Consider the following 18,870-nt stretch of genomic DNA (forward strand, 5'->3'; position numbering starts at 1 on the left):
TTTTATTTATTTTTTATTTTATTTTCAGTTTTCTATTTATTTTTGGGTAATTTTTCAACATAAACTGTACTTAAAATCTACTATAGTGAAATTTGAGTTCTTAGCACCCAGTTTGGTGTTGTCCGCAAATTGACTGAAGGTGTTCAACATTAAGATAAAATGTCTTGAGCCTAAATGTAAAATCAATCATGTAACAGTTCATCTACTCTCTTTGAATATTAGATCATATATTAGCACCATTATTCTTGCAGCTAACATATTTCAACATTATCTTTCTGAATACAAGCTAAAAACTTGCATCATTAAATACACTTGTACACTTATATCAAGTGTTTTACTTCTTTTTTCTATATATTATCTACTCACATGAAAGAAGTTTGTACTTTAGTAAGATTAGGACGCCAAAAGTTATAAACAACTAAATTATAATACTAGCAAACACACATAACGATTATCTACGTATATTTACAAATAATCCACTATGTGACTTGACAAGTCACTGACAAAGTTGGTATTTTAACATAGTCCAACTAGTCTACTAGTAGGTCCCAAATATGCGATTTTGAAAATAGTAAATTTGTGAATGATCTTAAACTTGGAAGTAATATAACATACATAACTTTAAAATTGGGTGATCACACTTCCTACTTGTCAAATAAGAGGAAGAATTTTAGAAAGGCGATAGATATAATCAAAAGTAACCTTTCATTCTTCAAATAAAATGTCATCAAATTCAAGGCAAAACCCAAAACATACCAAGCACAAGCAAATGCACACTATGCTTTACTTAGCAATATACTATTATTCACATAATCTACATGATAACAGATGTAACCAACAAATAATATCATACCCAAAAGATTTAAACTTAGAAGTTTGCTGACTGACACGCGTTAACAGAAGAACATCACACTTTTCACATTTTCATGTATGACTGGAAGCGGCTTAACTTCACCAACACGGTCCCTAGTTGCTCTCTGCCCTTGTGTTGTATCACTATCTGATAAATCTTCAGCTGCCACGTAATAACGAGCACGAAATGCAGCTAAATGTGCATAGTACGCTGGAGGAACTGCAACGAGTATATAATTAACATTAAGAATTAAATGTTTGCAAAAGTCTGGAAAAAGTAGAATGTTTTTTGTAAAAAGAATAAATATACAAAATGATGAAAATGGAGAAATCACCTATGGAAACGGATCTTGTACACCTTGCATACCTGACAGTTTTGTTTTCAAAAAAAAAAAAAGGCAATTAGAATTGTTATGATTATGATTAAAGATTTACATTAAACTTAAGAAATTATGGTAGTGTAAGTTGAATTACGTGTAGCATAGACTGTTTGTTAGCATTTGTAAACCATCAGCACTGAATTTGTTCTCGTCATACAACACATGATAATGTGTGGGACGACTAGTTCCCTGCAAAGAGGCCACCAAATGATACCGATTTAACAAAGAAATGTATATAATAAATATAAATATAATATATATATATATATATATATATATATATATATATATATATATATATATATATATATATATATATATATATATATATATATATATATATATATATATATATATTACTTATAAAATAGAAGCAAAAGAAAGATGAAAATTTTAGAATTATATGTTTAATGAATACATGAAGAAATTAAATTAGAAAATAGATAGACGTCATATGATGTAAGTGGTTCACCTTTATACCAGCATGACTACATAAATAAAAATCGAATTCTGTAGGATGACAAATCTTTGTGTCAACAACCGTCCCTGGCAAAATCAAAATAATAAAAAAAAAAAAAGATCAGAAGACAGGTTCATAATTAGTAAATAACAAAATATGTAACATGTCGTAACATATTTGAAACCTGGAAGAATGTTTCCACTCTTGTCAGTAGTAGCTATATCGAGATGCTTAGCAGGGAAGAAACGTGTGTGATGCCTCTTTTGAACTACGATAAACGTAACAGGAGGCATATAGTTCTCTTCCAACGAGATACACGCCTAATAAAGCATTAAAAACAATAATATTATGCTTCAAGATAACGTGACAAGCAAATTTAGAAGTTTCAAAACAGAAAATAACTACCTTGCGTATTTTATCCATCTCATGTAACAACACCTCGTTGAACTGACCTTCACTAACACCATCTCTGTAACACCCCATATAAACATTTAAAAAATATAACAAAATTATGTTTTGTAACATAATGAATAAAAAAAGGTTGTCACCCACCTATAGAATATGATTCGGTGAGGTTTATGTCCAGTTGATTTCTTGAAAGAAATCAAAAGCTCTCTGCAAAAGTAAATAAAAGGTGAGATGATTGTAAAAGACTAATATTCCCCTGTTTGCGAGAAATCGGTACCTGATTAATCCTCCATGAATTATACCCCTTTTTGAGTCAGTAGTGGTGGTGTACAGATCCTGAATTATCTCCTGCCTATGTGGCTGAGCAGAGACTAAGGCTTTGTACTTCGTTACTTGAGGCCAGTCCATCGAAACAACCACCTGTTAGTAAAAAGGAAAAAAAAAATCTAAACATTGATTGTAAGCAAATAAAAACAAATACATATGGCGTGATTTAGGTAGGTAACAAAAACATTATGTTCCTTTTAATTAAAACTGATGAGAACTCTAAAACTGATATATGATAAAACCACATTGTCAAAAAATAACCATGTTTTCATTTTATCCGAGTGTTGCAAAACACGGAATTACTCGACGAGTACTCAGTTTTGGCAGCTTGATGAGTATTCGGCAAATATTCAGTCAAAGTCAAACTCGGTCAAACTCGGTCAAACTCGGGATTAATCGGAAAATCTGTCAAACTTGGGATTACTCAGGAAATCATCCAAAACTCGGAAAATCAGTCAAAATTGGTCAAAACTCGCCTAAATTCTGTCAAAGTCAAACTTAGTCATCAAGATTATGTTTCTTTTAATTAGAGTTGATATATGATATTGCTAGAAAACAGCAATGTCAAAAAGGAACACATGTTTTCAGTTTATCGAATGTTGCAGGACTCGGAATTACTCGGGTTTTGGCAGCTCGAGGAGAGTACTCGGTCAAACTTGGTCAAAGACAGTCAAACTTGGTCAAAACTATGAAATTGGGTCAAGGTCGGAATTACTAGGGAAATCGGCCAAAGCACAAAAAAATAAATCAAACTTGGGTCAAAACTCGGTCAAAGTCACACCTAGTCAACATCCGAGTACTCCCTAAAAAGTCCCGACCGAGTACTCGTCAGGTAACAATTTTTGCAACTTTGATTGTGTCACTAAGTGTAGAATGAAATGGAACGAAACTACCACAACAAAATGTAGAATGAGCATAGAAACTTACAGCAGCAATGGAAGCACTTGAGTCCTCTCCTAGTTGGGATGAGTGACATCAGCACCAAAAATGATGGTTGGACGATCAGTTACATAAGGAAGCCTATTGTTAAGAGTTGCAGACAAAACGGTATTCCTTCCCCCCACCTAATAAAGTAATAAGTTCACAATAAATGAGCTTTTGTTGTCAACAGAATGACGTAAAGATCTTACTTTTTGAAGGGGGAAAAAAAAAAAAAAAAACAACAACTGACCTTCACATTAATCTTTAGAGATACATTTTCAAAGTACTGATTCATGACATTTTGTGGCTTACAGCACTGAGAAACAATTCCCAACTCTGTTTCCAAGACCCGTTTTATCTTTTCTATGGTAGAGATAAGACATGAAAAACATTTATTGATATTGATGTATAGTATACATATTACATATTTATCAGAATAGGTCAAAGTCAAACTTGGTCAACGTGATACAAGGCCTAAAACAAGTTACCATATGATCCTTTAGCTTCAGGAAGAATAACAAACAGCAACTGAAGTTGCTGGCCAGGAGCAACCTTTGCTAGCTGTGTGTTACACCGGGACTGAAGATCGACAAGAGCTCTCTCGATATTGTTAGGGGGAGCAGAACTCAATGGAATCAGAGGTTGAGGATTGAACATCTTCCAAAAGTAACAAAATATATTAATTATAATAACTATGCAATATAATAATCTCTCTTATCCTTAATTAGAAAAAAATTATGATGCCATTTTTTTTTTTGCTAAAAGGACACTTGTCAAAACTCCTACCATTAGATTACATCCTTAATGTAAATCTGATCCATCTAAATTCATGATAGCGTCATTTACGTTTTGTAGAGGCAGTTGAGGGGATTTATTACCCTGCTGCCCTTGAGTCATTTACTAAAAGGAACTCCGGCCGATTAATTAGGGAAACAACCGTTCTATGTCAAACGGTGCACCTAAATCTCAATTTGTTCAACTTCATTACGTTCGTATCCATTCTTTGGAATCTGTAAATAAGTCTCGCTTTGGGACAATTAAATCGGTAATAATATAATAAATGATCCGGCAATGAAATCGAGTCAGATCGGAACGTGTTCATAAATCAATCCAATGCCAACAAACTTAATTGCATGCTCTGATTTCAATCTTTTTTTTTCTTTCTGATTTGCCATAGTCTTTGCTGTAATTCACTTCACCGGCCTTTTGCTATTTGTCGATTTTAGTAGCAACTTCGTAATCAGGTATTGTGGTCAAGTTTCTTCCTTTCTTTATTCTTCCGTTTCTGTTAAATTTTGTGAAATTGGATTAGGTTTTGTTTGTTACTTTTAGATGTTTTTCGAATGAGTGAGAATTTTGGACTGGTGATTGTTTTTTTTTTTTTTTTTTTTCATTCAAATAGAGTTAATTTTGTGTTTGAAAGTGGTTATTGCTCTGTGTTATAATGCCACCAAAGAGGAAGTTAGGCAAGTGTTTAGAACCTACTCCACCATCTTTGTCTGATGGTGCGACTGGTGTTGCGTGCTCCACTTCTCCGGCTGTGAAAAAAAGTCGTAATGAAGGTACTCGGTGCTTAGCTGTAGCTACTAATAATGCATGTATGTTTGACACCTGGTGATGCTTTTGTACTGTGTTTTTGGATTTTTATTGTTGCTTTATTTGCCTTTATTTTTTGTGTCTGTTTTACAGTTGGTGGCTGTTCTGCTTTGAACTTTCCCCATTTCGTCTCTCATGTGGTTGCAACAGAAGGTAGAGTAAATTGAATTGAAAATGACTTTTTATGTGATTTGAATTTTTTAGTATGACTTGAATATGGCATTTCATATTTGTTTAATGTTTCCGATATTGGTCTTTATTTTTGTAGGTATAACTGGATTCTATAACGATATCGGTGACTGTCGATGTGTTTGTTTGAGTACGTAAAGTTTGGGGCAAATAGTGATTTTCTGGTGCATGAGAAGTTCTCTATGAAATGTCTGAAACAAAAAAATGGTATGATTTCTGATATAGTTCCAGAATATTGAATTAATCATGGCATATTGTTAAGAAGTGATAGTTAATACTATTGATTCTTGACCTTAGTTTTATATGTATGTACAATGAAACACGGTTGATTAGGCTTTTTCCACTTATTTTTGTTGTTTGTTCTAAATACTATGTAGCATTATGTTTTTGTGGATACTGTATGGTTTTCGGATATAAAATATATAGTTACATGTTAATCTGAATATTTCAGCTGGCTAGATACAAAGATTAAGTTATGCTTTAAAGTGTTTTCATAATAATATATGAAACTACTGATTGATGAACCCATGATATGAGCAAATTATTGATGTTTTGTTTGATTAATTTTGTATTTATGTTCAATACTGAAAACTTAGATTTAGAATGGTATGGTTAGTATGTATTTAGTTACATGGGGCAATATGGACCCATTTAATACTGTGAACTCTTAGCATGTTGATTCAAGTATGTAATGTATTATGTATATATGCAACTATTTATGCACATAATCATTGTGTTTGATGTATCAGAGATGATGATGATAATGATGATGATGATGATGATGATGATGTTGATGATGATGATGATGATGATGATTAGAACCCAGTTGAAAGAAGTTAAAAGGTACCTTTCACATACATATCTCTCCATGTTCTAATATTCTTTCACCTTATTTGTTTTTGTTTCTTTTTTTAGTAGTTTAGACGCACTATCTCCCTAATTTCAATTGTCATTTTGTTCAGGTTTGTAATCTTATTTATTTTTTTGTTTATTGTTAATTTTGAGTATTTGATGGGTCTCTAATTGCAATACTATGCTTAATTGAGTTTTATGATTTTCATTTTCATTCTAGAATTCTACATTTTTTCATCTGAATATCACTTCTTTGCTGTTATAAAATGTGGAATGGATTAGGTTCTATTTACTTAATATAGATATTTTTATATAAATTTGATGTTTTTACATTTGTTTCCTCCGTTTTAGTTTTAAGAAAGTGGTCACAAGTAGTACAAGTTGAGGGATATTCTACCAAACCTGAAATCAGATTTTCAAAGTTTTCTGATGGTGGTAAAGCTTTACAGAAAAGTGCACATATTTCAACACAATCGAAAACTATTTTTAATATCGTCACATGTGCTATTTGTATCTTATTCGTGAAGGTTTTGTACTTGGATTTGTAGGGTCATGGGTGTTCACTTGGAAAGTCACTTATGATGATATGTATCCATTGGGTTTTAAGCAACTGATACGTTCTATTCTAAATTCATAAATATCACATTATTTTTTTATTATTTATTTCGTTTTGTTCATTGGGTTTGTGTTGTTTTTGTAGGGAATATTGATAAATGGACAGTTTCCAGGGCCTCGAATTGATTGCATTACTAATGATAACTTGCTATAACATGATTATTAGTGTCTACACTTACCTGAAGGAGCTTTTTGCTTTTCTTTTGGTAAGTTTTCTTGATTTTATTAACCTCAAGACTGATACTATTTTTTTTCTATGGAATATAGGATTTTGATTGTTACAATTTGAAAATATGGGCTTCATTGAGAGGGAAATGTATACACTTAAGATTTTTTTATATGGGTCAAGTTTTATATTTTGTCTGATAACTAATGAATGTGGCTTCATCTTGGTAGAAGTGAAGATGACCCATATAACACTGAACCTGAACCAAAAGGAATCATATAAGTGAATGTGTTATATTATTTAGAGAAATACGGTATTGAAAAAAGCTCAGAAAAGTGTTGTTCTAAAACGTTTACTAAGGATTGATATCTATTCAACATTTGAAGTTTTTAAAATAACACACTTAGTATTAGTGGATAAGTGGATGTCGTTTACTCGTATAATTATACATGTCACTCTGAAATATGCAATAAGAAGTCTACTGTAATTTTGGTAAGTTTTTCTCTTATCCATTGCCATATCTTTAACAAATTCATGCTTCATTGCATATGGATTAAGTGTTCTTTCATGAATAATTTCGGTGTGGTTTCGGGCATAGATATCAAACATTTTATAAGAGAAGCTTATTGAGTTCCAAAATAAGAGATTTTTGAGTTGTGGATGTTATAGGTTTCAAAAAGAGTGTTGGTTGATTCATCATTGTCATAGTAATTATCCTAAATATCAATACAGAGTAGCCTTTTACTGTTCACCACATTATTTTACTCAAAACGGGTATTTTGGTCTTTTTCCATATAAGATATTTTAGTAGCTAGGGTTTTCTTCTCAATTTCTTCATCGTCTTCTAGCGATTTTGGTTTCGCGTTTGTTCTTCTGGCGATTTTTTGGTTATCGTCTTCATCAAACGCCATATTAAGTTTGATTTTCCCTTTGTTCCCTTATTAGGGTTTACTAATTTTTCAATCCGATGATTGTACCGCTGGATTTTTGTATGGTGGGAATGTTGTTGACGGTGGTGGTTACATTCAGAGTCGGACTTCCGGTATGTGTTTCGATGGTTTTTCGGTCCTTTCTTGCTCGCTTAGTAGGTTTCCATATTTTTTGACCGTTGATTGCGTTAGGGTTTCTGTACGACGGTATTGTATTAGGGTTTCCTATTTATGAGGCACCGCTCTATTATTGACGTTGTTGGTTTCATACAGATTCGAAGGACGGTTTATACATGTAAATGTTCGATTTCTTACTCGATAAACAGCTCAAATATTCTGGTATGGCTCTCTTTAGAAATCTCCTTTGGTTGTTGATGTTTATTCGGTAACAAGTGTGAAAAACTGCTTTGATTTCCTAGACTATAACACCGATTCAGGAGGTGTTTTACATATTATGGTATGGCTTTTTTTACAATTCCTACTTTGTTTGTTTCCATTAAATTTAGTGTGATGCATCTGTATCTGTTGTTTCAATGCTTCCAATTACCGCATTTGTTGTTTCAGTGCTTCTAAGGCAATTTACAAATGCATTAACGACAAATACATTTTTATTTGCAGAACTTTATATATGCAAGCTGATTTTTTGTTTGTTTTAGAATCTAAAGTGACGATAGTCACAATAACTCAGCTGCAGGAAAAGGATGCAAAAGGTCAGGCCTTCTTTATGGTCACAATAACTGATATTTGCAAAAGGTCAATGATGCTGTAAGTATTTCTTTTTTGTGCAACTTTCTATACATTTCAGTTTTAGTTCTTATCAAGTGTTTATCCATTATTTATTTTGTTATGATAACTCATTGTGGTATGCAAATGTTAAGGTATAATGCGACTACAAAACGTATTATTTCATTATGCTTAATCTTTTTGGACACTTTTTTACATTTTTAAGGTACTGATATCATACTAAGCTCATTGTAAATGTTGAAGATATCTTAGGTGCTTAGACAAGCTTTACTAACGGAATCAGATGAACACCCTAATTATTGTGAATAACTTTTGGTATATTCCAGTAACAATTACAGTTACTTTGGACTTTTGGTATATTCCAGTCACACTCTGATATGTTATTCTTACCCTCTAATAAGTTGACTAAATGGAATGTTTTCATATTAACTTATTTGAGACATATTACTTATTCACTTCGGTTGCTATTTTTATTCGACGATGTGTTTGTATATATGTTTGTGGGTAACACTTTCTCTTTCCTTTCTTTGCTTATTATTCTTTGCTTATACAGTTATACATATATGGCGTTTGAGTAAACAAAAACAATTAGGTAAAGATAATACTCCGTAACTTTTTGAGTGACGTGAAGGAAGATGTATGGGTGTGCTATGCCTATTGGTGATGGTGATCTTGATGTTGGTGGTGTTGCTTATATTTTAGAGCTTCATTAGTAAAGTAATTTTGTCACAAAATATAATGTATTGCAGTGTATCGTACATTGTTTTACTATTCCCTTTGTTTTCACACTTGAAATGAACTAGTGGAGGAGCCCTCGCTCTGTGTCGGGACTCCGTTTCGGATATAATTTGTTGTGTTTGGTTTGTAAAATTATTTCGTGTTTAACGATTATGTCGGTTAAATCTATGCCAAGTCGTACGAAAATTTAAAGGCGGTTAAAAATTTAGGTGGATTTGTTGGGGAGTTTTATGAAAAATAAAGAAGTTACGATTTGGACCTTGAACTTTAACTTTAGACTCCTATGGAGTTTACATTTTTTACCCTAAGAATTTACATTTGGCGTCTTAAAGTTTATAATGGTTCTCAATGTTTAATGTGGTGTCATTGTGAGTACGTACAACCTTTTTGCACGACGTATAAATGATTAAAGCATGGGGAAGAACTATTTATAAAGCCTTTGTCTTTTAGAGATTTAGGGAATTATATATATATATATATATATATATATATATATATATATATATATATATATATATATATATATATATATATATATATATATATATATATATATAATGAGTTACATAGTTAATTTATAATAAGAAAAAAAGTTAAACAATAATAAAGTGAAAAGTTATGTGGTTGATTTAATAATAATAATAATAATAATAATAATGAATAGTTGTTAGTTAATAAAAATCATGGGATCGATTTATAATGAATGAAGAGTATAATGGTGAAAGTATAAAATGTGAAAACTATGTGGTAAGTTTGTAAAAGTTATAAAGTTAAGTGTTATAAAAGACGGGTTGAATTGTGAAAGCATAAAAAGTTTGAAGGATGTGTGTGAAACTATTGAGGGCTACTATTCATTGGCTCTATATCATTTAGATATATAGAGTAATTGATTCAACCATTGTATCGTACTTTGTGTTACTCAATTGTCTAATTTACCGTACAAGTATTTTTATAACATAATGGAATATATTCCACCGTAATTATATTTAATTTGTTTGCCAATTATTATTCATTCATATACATTTCTAAATACATTTATGATACCACTCAAAATAGATTTCATAATCTTTTATTTTAAGAACTCGAAAAATTGTGGGTTATAATGTTAATGTTTTTGATATTTGTTGATTTATTATTCAAATATATTTCACTACTATTACTTGTATCATTAACATAAATTACTTATATCATTATTTAAGTTATTAAGAATATATATTAGAATCTTGTATGATAAAATATCCGCGAATGCGCGGGTTATAAACTAGTTAAGAATAAAAGAAACATAGAAACATATTATACATACTATTCCTCTACTCTGACACATTGAAACAAGCCCATGACAAAAACGATGAACCGCATTTTCATTCTGCCTTGAGAAGTTGATTATGGTCCAATGATTCACATTACCACCATTGACCACTTTCTGTAACAAGAGTACACATAAGAGTTGAATAGAATATATATGCATGAATATATAGACACACACACACATATACACACACACACACATATATACACACAGACACACGCACACACACACACGCACACACACACACACACACACAAACATGTATGTACATATACACACACGCGCACACATACAAATAAATGAATTTAGAAGTTTACCAGGTCAATCATATTCCACTTGCCCACGGATGGATTGACCTCAGACGAACGTCCTGACTCATGATACCTAAGCTGTAATATACAAATAAATTAACGTTAAGAAACATACAAGAGATGACATACGATTACAACAACATTAAACACTTACAGGCAAGGTTGCTAAATTCGTTAATCAGAGATTAATCGATCGGGACTTTAGAAGGAGTAAATCGGCAATTCAAGGATTAATCGGGGACTAATCGGATTGTGGACTAATCGGATTGTACATTGTACACTTAAATATTAAATTTTAAAAATTCTATGTTTAATTATAGAAGAAAACCATAAACGTAAACATAAACTAAAACATAATTGTCTAAAATTATAATTGTCTAAAGTTGTTCATTTTATTCAAAAACTCTGAAGTTCCAGTTAAAATTCATGTTAATGTTGACCAATTTTGACATTGACCGACTTTGATTACCCAAATTCGATTTTAACAATCAATCGGCGTTGACCCTTTAATTAAACGAATTTTGAAAAAACGGAACGGACTGCTCTTAAAAATGAGTAATCGGGTTTTCTATAACAGTGCTTACAGGTGGTGGTGGTGGCAGAACTCGTGCGCCAATGGAAGTGAGTTGTTGTCCTACACTCATTCCAAATTCATTTTCAAGCTTATCGTCATTGTATTTATTGCTCTGCATAGTCTAAATCACCGAGCAAAAATTAGTATACTTAAAAAAAAAAATACAGATATTTGTACCTTTTAGGTTTATGATTTTAGGATAATTCTTACCTCTTTAATACTATCCTCTCTTTCCTGTGGACGCTGACATGTTGCTCTTAACATATTGGTCACTTGTTTCTCATTCAACTTCATTGCATATCTTTGTCCACCAACAAGCGAACAAATCTATAATTATGCAAATTTGAGTCAAAGAAAAGTTAGTTACAAGTTGACATTAAAACAAAAACGTACGTTAAAATTTATTTTTATCGATGAGTATAATAGTACAATACCTCCATAGGTAAATATATAGGTTTTGCGTCTGTGCCGGCTTGAATAGCGGGAAGAATTGGGAAACGAAGGTTAACATTGTACTTTTATCGAAAGTATTGAACGACAGTTTTAGTGGCTCCGGTTTCATCAACAAAACTAACGGACGAACGAACAAAAAAAATAGAGATTAACCAAAACTAGATAACATGAGATCGCATGAGGCTGTATACAAATGAAGTGAAAAATAAAAAATAAAAACTAATTTCTACAATTATAGCAACCATTATAACCCACAAATAATGTGTCCTACAAATACCATTTCACAAACATAATATTATATTATGATATATGATATATGATAATAGAAATAGTTCATCAGTTCTTGATATTAAACTTTTCAATAACTTAAAATCATTATCATTTCTAAATTCATACTTTAATTGATTGATGACTCGGTCATTCAAGTTGCATAACGAATATAGAAAATCAACCATTATAGCTCATAAATATTATGTCATATAAATACCACATTACAAATGCAATGTGTTCGTAATAAGTATATTTCATCAATTCTTGATGAGCAATCTTATCAATAATTTGTAAATCAATATTCAATATCAATAGTAAATTATAGTTTACTTAATGCCTCCGACATATCGCTTGACTAACAAACATCATAAAGGAAGACACAAAAAACAATAAAAAGACAAACACAGCTTACGTTAGTCGGTTGAGTGGTTCACGTGTTAGCCCTTGAACCTTATAGCGTCTCAAATAATCCTGACGTCGAACCTCCACCCTAACCCCTCTAAGGGCTCTCTTAATCTGAAAATATCAATTACAATTAATTAATATTACTGAATCTATAAACAAAAACTATAAACAACATCAATGGCTTCATTCACTATAAACAAGAACTCTTCTGTAATTAATGTATTATTCTGATAACTCAAGCAAATGATTACCTTGATAAGATCTTGAGCTGAAAGTGGTCTTGAAATGTCTTTGTTAAGAAACTGTCCAACAAAATCGGACAACAAGCTTGGTTCATAAAACGCCCTAGCAGCCATATCTGCAAAAATGATTAAAAAAAATATAATCACAACCTGTTAACTTTATAACATATATAATCACAATAATAGAGAAACATACCAATGTTGAGAGACAGTCCCATTTGTGTAGGTCTTAAACTCTGATAAAACCCTTTCCAATACTCTATACCATCACCCAACACACCAGCGCCAAACTACGTACTGAAAAGTGACCTCCCAACTATTTGACGGCTGCACGTTATAAATTTTCCGCTTAAAAATTCATCAAGAATATATCAAAAACATAATTGAAAATTAATTAGAATGTGAAAAAATTGTATAACTCTTTCAAAGCCGACTCTCTTAAAACCACATCAAGAGCTTGAATAGTCTCTTGTGGTGCATCACGTTGTCTACCGCTCAAAAACTGCTTTAAATGATGAAGATCCTTTTTGGCGGCAAATTTGATTGTGACCTTGAATTCCTTTTCCCTCCTAAAAAAAATTTGAACGCATATAAGAAGGTTTATAAAAATGCAATAATTAAGAATTAAGAATCAGATATTGAAAACTCAATTATACCCATTCTGCTCAGTGAGTTTAATAGCGAACTCTTTTGAATCGAAGGGTAAGGGCCCCGCAGCAAATGCACTTTTCTTCCCATCATATGCAAGCATCAAATTTCCTAGATGTGAAACCCGATATGATGAACTAAGAAACTTCATAATCTCTCTACATTTGACCTTTGAAGTGACTTCAGGTACAATTGTCACCTAGTACAAAATTAGTACCGGACATGTTATATTCATCATGATAGACATAGAGCTCATTCGGATTACAAATAACACAAAAGATAAAAATGAAACACAAAATACAAATAAACAAAAACATTTTACGGAGTAAAAGATTGTAAAGCTGATAGGAGCTACAAATTATCTTTTTACTTTTGACTTGGTTAGTGATGCTAACAACAATGTTAAATACCAAAATATGGAGAGATAAATACAGCATCCAGTTCAACACTTTTAAATAAAATCAAGCAGAATAAAGTAACGGAAAAATTAATTCATGTTTTAACATGATTGTTGTGAGCATACTTAAAAAAAATCATCACTAATTAAATACTCAATATCAATAGCCAATAAATCAATAAATCCATAAATAATAATATAATAATATATAAATTAACCAGAGATATTTATAGATAATGGTTGTAGAATACATACATTATAGCATAGAATAAGTAACTTCAGATCCGATTCTGCTTTATAATAAAAATAAGTGTATTATTCACTTATTTATAGAAATAGTTGTCAATTAAATAAATCCAGAAAACTATAAATCAGTTAAAAGCTACGATATGCAAAATCACTTAAAAAATAACAGTATCCATAAATACACTCAAATATCAATTCAATTTATCAGTAATAAAATAAAAATAATTATTTAATTAACAAATAAAAATATATTCATTCACAACATCATCCATAAAACTAATGACCACGTATGCATAAAAAACACATAAATTACAGTTCCTTACATGAACATTCAGCAAAATGAACCAATAAACCATTAGCTTACGTACACAAACAAATGTATTGTCGTATAAAAAAAACAAATCCATTGAAAAAGATCAACCAACAAACGACTTCGAATACATAACACGAGTACATTTACATATATATATATAACACGAGTATAGGGAGAAACAAAAGGGTCTAGAGATGGTCTTCTTAGACTTAGAAAAGGCCTATGATAGCGTACCGCGAAAGCTGATTTGGAAGACCCTTAATGTTAGGGGTATCCCAAGTAAGTATATTAGAGCTATTATAGATATGTACGATGGGGCGAAGTCCTGTGAGAGGACGCCTGTGGGAAACACAGAGTATTTCTCGATAGAAGTAGGCTTGCACCAGGGATCAGCCCTTAGTCCTTTCCTTTTCGCTTTGATCCTCGACGAGCTGTCTCAAGGAATACAAGAGAACATCCCTTGGTGTCTGATTTTTGCCGATGATATCGTGCTTGTATCGGAACAAAAGGATGAACTTAATAGAAGACTAGAACGATGGAGGGAGGCCTTAGAACAAAATGGGCTACGGATCAGTAGACAACAGACGGAATATCTAAGGTGCGAATTCAGTAGGACTGAGGATGAACTAAATGTTGGAGGGAATATCAGCATTGGGGACCAGATCTTGCAACCACAAGAGTCGTTTAGATATCTAGGTTCGGTCCTCCACAAATCAGGGAGGATAGACGAGGACGTGACTCATCGTATTAAGGTAGGTTGGATGAAGTGGAGAGCAGCGAAAGGGGTCTTGTGCGACAAGAAGATACTGTTCAAATTGAAAGGGAAATTCTTCAAGGTGGCAATTAGACCTGCCATGTTGTAAGGATCGGAATGTTGGCCAATGACGAAGGCCCAAGAGAGAAGGATGGAAGTGGCAGAAATGAGGATGCTTAGGTGGACGTGCGGTAAAACCATGTTAGATATGATCCCAAATGGGGTGTTTAGGGAAGACCTTGGGGTCGGTAGCATCATCGACAAGCTAAGAGAAGAACGACTTCGATGGTTTGGGCATGTGATGAGGCGACCAAGTATTGCACCGGTTAGGAGAGTCGAGGCACTCACGGTCGTTGGCGTAAGGAGAAGGGGTAGACCTACTCGTAGGTGGATGGATAGACTTAGGCTCGACATGAGGGAGCTTTCGTTGACCGAGGACATGACTTCTGATAGGGGTGCGTGGAGGGCTAGAATTAGAATAGTCGAGTAGGGTTACTTTCCTTTTATTATTATTATTATTATTTTTTTTACTAGTTTTATTATTAGGATTATTATTATTATTAGTATTAGTATTAATATTATTATTTTTATTATTACTATTATTATTATTATTATTATTATTATTATTATTATTATTATTATTATTATTATTACTATTACTATTTGTATTATTATCATCACTACTACTCTGTACTATTCCTATACTTTTACTAATATTACTATTATTATTATTATTATTATTATTATTATTATTATTATTATTATTATTATTATTATTATTATTATTATTATGTTTATTATTATTATTATTATTATGTTTATTATTATTACTATTAGTATTATTATCATTTGTACTACTACTATACTCTTAGCAATACTATTACTGTACTTTTACTAAAATTATTATTATTATTATTATTATTATTATTACTATTATTATTAGTATTATTATTATTATTTGTATTATTAATTTTTATTATTATTAGTATTATTAATATTATTACTATTAACTATTATTTACTACTACTTGTACTTGTATTATTATTATAAATATTACTATTATTACTAGTATCATTATCATTACCTTTTTTTATTTTTTACAACTACTAGTACTAGTAGACGAGTAGGTTTTTGTTTTTTGGTGTTTGTATGCACGTTTGTTTGTAGATATGTATGCATGGTTTGTACGTTTGTTTTTGGGAGGTATGTATGTAGGTTTTGTAGTGTAGGTTTTTTATGTCTATGTTTGTAGGTTTTCTGTTTTTTGAAGAATTGTAGGTTTTGATTATGTTTTTTTGCTAGGCTGTTTTTTTTCGCAGGTTTGTATGTATGTTTTTGCTTGTTTTGTTAGTGTTTGTATGTACGTAGGTACGTGTTCTTGCAGGTATGTAGGTATGTTTATGTACGGTTGTATGCTGGTTTGTATATAGGTTTATGTTTTTATGGGGGTGTGTGTGTGTGTGTGTGTGTGTGTGTGTGTGTGTATGGGGGTGTGTATAGATGGGTGCGTGTGTGTATGGTGGGTGTGTGGGTGTGTGTGTGTCTCGTATCGTTCGGTGCATCCTGGGGTCATTATGGCTGAGGACGACCTTCTTTGCTCATGAGCTTGAGTGGTTTTCTTTTAGTTGTGTGGCTTCGGGGATGTCTACCGTAAAGGTGCACGAGTGGTGCTTTGGTTTGTTACGGGTGGTTGGCTCTTTGCTTGTGCAACAACTTCCACCCGGCATACCTTTCGTGTTCTGTTTACAAGGTCCCTTGGCTTTATTTATTGAGGCAACACCAAACGTCGATTAAGTGGCGTCTTGACTGCCGCTTAGAGCCTAAATTGATTTTCAGGCAGGCTTTTAAACCCGTGAAAATTTGATTCTACCATTTTCATGGCGTCTCAATTTTTATTTATTTATTTATTATTTTATTTTACTATTTTTTATTTTTTATTTTTTTTTTAAAAAAAGGTCAGAGGTCCACTCGGAAGCAATCTCTTTATACGCCGAATAAAGAGAGGATGACTTTCTCTACTTTTCTGGGTGGAGAAATGACTTGTTTTTATTCTCGGATAAAGGAAGGATTGTCTACATCTCACCTCCCCCATACACCACTCAAGTGGTATTGGGTACTGTTGTTGTTGTTATATATATATATATATATATATATATATATATATATATATATATATATATATATATATATATATATATATATATATATATATATATATATATATATATTATACATTATACAATCTAATAATAATAATAATCGACAAATAAATACAACAATACAACAAATAAACAAATATTAATAACATACAACCATAAAACTATATATTATACATAAAAATGAAGTCAACAATAAAAACACAGCAAATCAAAATTCCCACATGGCCGATATAAGTCAACCAAAAATATTCAAAATAGGTCAAAAAGTACTTTCACTTCACTAAAAAAAAATAATAAAAAAATAAGTCAAAATATAGTCCTTAAAAAAACCTTACATCATAATGATAAGGATCCTTTTCCCCGAGATCAACTAGAAAGTGATTAGCTTTTATCACACATTTTCGTCCGATCGTTCCGGTACCAGGCCTCGCCGGAGTACTCAGCTTTTTCGACGACGACGGAACCACCGGTACGGCCTGAGGAGGCGGTGGTGCATCCGCCACCTTCTGCTCCGTAGCCACCACTGGAGGATCCTGCATTGTACGTTGTTGCGTAACCCTAGAAGACGTCGGTACCGGTGCCGATGAACCAATTGATAATCTTTCAAAATCTGTTACAGTTGATGACGGTGAGACTGACGGGTCGGCAACGGAAGGATCGGACCGTCCGGCATTTCCTCTACCGCCAGCAGGTTGATACGTCGGTTGTGAAGTTTGTGATCCGGCGCGGCCATGTCCACGGCCACCGCCGGTCGGACCGCTGTATCCACGGCCTCTTCCTGACATCGGAATGAGTTCCGGTGAACGGTTGTTGAGAGAGACAGTTTTAGAGAGAGAAAATTGAAAGAAAGTGACAAGGGCGTGAGGTGGGAAGGCAGGTGAGATTGTGTGGGTCATGGAGGGTTTTTATATAGTCTTTTCATGTACACGGAGGGGTGAAAATGTAACATTAAATGATGAAATTGTAAATTTAAAGGGTAAATTTATAAATTTATTATTGTGAACACGCAAGCGTCAAATCTTAGTGTAAACAGAGGAATAGTCGATTTTATGGATGTCATCGGGTCAGGTTTGAGTCGGATTTAGGTAATCCCGGACTCGAACTCGAGTAAGAAACTCCGCCCCAAACTCGGTTTGAAACCCGTCGGGTTCCCATTTACTTACATATTATCGGGTTTTGGGTTTCTCCACGGGTAAACGGGTATACCCGATTAGTCGTTATGTATCTATTTTTCAATAAATTACCAAATTAAAATATCAAAAAATAACTTAACTACTTCATGAGGAATATTCAAATGAACTCAATTTTTAAGTTGAGATCCAAAGGACCAATCAGAATGCGACTTTTGGCGCGATAATCAAATGTGATTGAAAAACAAAAATAAAAAAAAATTTCAAAAAAAAAAAATTCAATTTTTTCCGAAAAATTTTTATTCAACTTTTTTCCCGAATGTTTTTTTTAATTTTTTTTAATCACATGTGATTTGATTTGACATGCAGTAAATCACATGTGATTCTGCATATCAATCACATGTAATTGTAAAACCCAATCACATGTGATTCTGCATGTCAAATTCAATCACATGTGATTGGAAAAAAAATTTCAGTAAAAT

The 18,870-nt window shown here is 32.3% G+C and overlaps 1 pseudogene; it reads right to left on the minus strand.

Annotated features, from left to right (window-relative positions):
• Window positions 1–792: 792 nt before the first annotated feature.
• On the minus strand, window positions 793–18,043 carry LOC139877842 (protein argonaute MEL1-like; annotated as a pseudogene).
• Between the last annotated feature and the right edge of the window lie 827 nt (window positions 18,044–18,870).

This window comes from Rutidosis leptorrhynchoides, chromosome 11 (genome assembly GCF_046630445.1).
Source record: "Rutidosis leptorrhynchoides isolate AG116_Rl617_1_P2 chromosome 11, CSIRO_AGI_Rlap_v1, whole genome shotgun sequence".
Classification (NCBI taxonomy): domain Eukaryota; kingdom Viridiplantae; phylum Streptophyta; class Magnoliopsida; order Asterales; family Asteraceae; genus Rutidosis; species Rutidosis leptorrhynchoides.